The following is a 2,295-nucleotide window of genomic DNA, read 5'->3' on the forward strand; positions in this document are numbered from 1 at the left end:
TTCATAGAACAGTACTACTATACAGATACAGAAATAAGATACATATATATATATATATATATACAGATATATATATACGTTTATTGTTTGAGACCGTTTGAGAATTCGAGATTACTGCAAAGAGAATGTGCAGTATTATACTGGGTGGTATATAGTAAATAACTGTACAAATTACAGTAATGTCTAACAGTATAGGTAGACACATTTTTCCAGTGAGCCTATGGTAAATGCACTTATGGGTAGTAAACATTTACAGCTTATTACTTGAGATGTAAGCATAAAAAAACAATGTTAACAATAAAGTTAGTCAAGGTAAACTTTGCAGTTGTCTTGACAAAGCCTTGTCTGAAAGCATGAGTTTGAAGATGTTACAACATTGAAACGATGATGATTGCACATTTTGAATGTTTAATTGTGACATTTATAGCGTATTTCCTTTGGGACGATTCGAGACTGTTGTTTGTGATAAACAACAGCATGCTATAAATATTAGGTTGAAAGAGAAGAGAATTCCTTAAAATAAATCATTTTAATTATTAGCTCAGAGTGTATCTACTATGAAACTCCCTGTTTAAAAAAAAAACGGAAGGGCCTTTTCTTTGAATCAATATTTAACTTTCATAGCTTGAATTAAAGACTACTTTAAAGAGGCAAGCCACATGTTCATGCTGACCCAATCTTGAAACTTTTTGATGTAAGCAGCTATCAAGGTGACGGTTTCATTTGTTATCAGAATGATTGCTATCTATTCTTTCTTCATTCAGGTTAGACATATATAGCAAAGCAAACTGAACCAGATTCTGCAGCCAGAAAGACAGACAAAAATCATTCAGGATGAATTGTAATCTGAAAGAAGGAAAGGACGAATGAAAGATGTCAGTAGTGAAAGTAGAAGTCTCATTACAGATATATTGGCTATATGACCCCATATTCATTGCGCACTCTCCACTTGAATTCCTGCCAAATGCTCTTTGCCGTCACATGATATTTGTTGTCACATGATTCGGGGCTATTTTTAACCATGTTCAAATGCGTACAGAACATAGAGCAACCGGAACAACCTCCAGCCTAAGGGACAAAAATACATGTTGCATTTGCTATAGACAATCTATTGTTTCCTTGTCATACAGTAATAAAAATGTTTTAAAAAAGCAACCGATTTACTCTATTATCATAATGATTTGTGTAAATCATCAAAATGCTTGCTTTCAATTTTCGTCATTTCCAATCTTTTGGTTTCCTTGAAATCTTCTCAAGCAAAAACTTGCCGATTATCATCTGGAAATGCTTGGCGAAGCGAGAGATTAAACATAATGCTCAATCTCAGAACAAGATTGAATCGGTTGGTGGCAGAGATGTATTAGCTGGCCAAGCGAAGAAAAAAAAAATCAATATATTTCCAAGCTTTTTTTTGTTTTTTTTTTAATAAAATATGCCTGGATCACGTTGGACCAAAGCTGTTAAAAGTGTGAATTGGATTGGTGGAAATGTCAGTCAAAACATCAAAGTTGAAACGGCTGATGATTAAACGGCAAGGTCACTTGTTCGCCACACAGCCTTAAGTCAAATGCAGACCGATTGCTGTTTGAAATGCGGGCCCTTTCGTCTATCCAATTTAGCAAACATTGAAATGGTAGAGAGGAGTTTGATTAATTTGCTCTCCCACCCTGTGCGCCTTTGGCCTGCTAATGGACCTGTCTGCATCGCTTTGCTATTCTAATGACATATCGTACTCGTAAAAAGTAGCTGCCTTTGAAAAGTCTTCTTGTTGTGGTTGCCAGAAAAGTTGTAGCTTGTCACTCTCTTTCTCTCCTTGCTGATAATCACTACTGACAACTACATGCCAGTATGTAGAACATCACCAGGCAGCAGTTTAATTACGACACCCAGGTCATAATGGAGTCCAATTATTACCATCCTGAGGACAAATTAAATGAACTTAGTGTCATTAGGGACACTCATTACTTTGGCAAATGTCTGCATTTGCCTCCTCATGGTTCCCAGACTGATTAGAGAGCATGGGCTGTGAGGCGAGACAGGGAAAGTAATTTGAAGTTGCTCTTCAATGCAAATAGCATGTCTAATCTTCTTTCCATTAGAACATACTCATTTGAGTGTCATGCATGTGTCAGCCACATGGTAAACTGGACTATGACCGTGAATATGAATTTCACCGCTGTCTATCATTTTGACTTGAGGTCGCTAAAGCCAATGGAAAAAATAAAGACAATTATAACTGGATTTGTACAAGACAGTGTGAGTGGTGCTTGTCTGTATAGTGGTTCAATTTATAAA

This window comes from Sinocyclocheilus anshuiensis, unplaced genomic scaffold (genome assembly GCF_001515605.1).
Source record: "Sinocyclocheilus anshuiensis isolate Anshui unplaced genomic scaffold, SAMN03320099.WGS_v1.1 scaffold289, whole genome shotgun sequence".
Taxonomy (NCBI): domain Eukaryota; kingdom Metazoa; phylum Chordata; class Actinopteri; order Cypriniformes; family Cyprinidae; genus Sinocyclocheilus; species Sinocyclocheilus anshuiensis.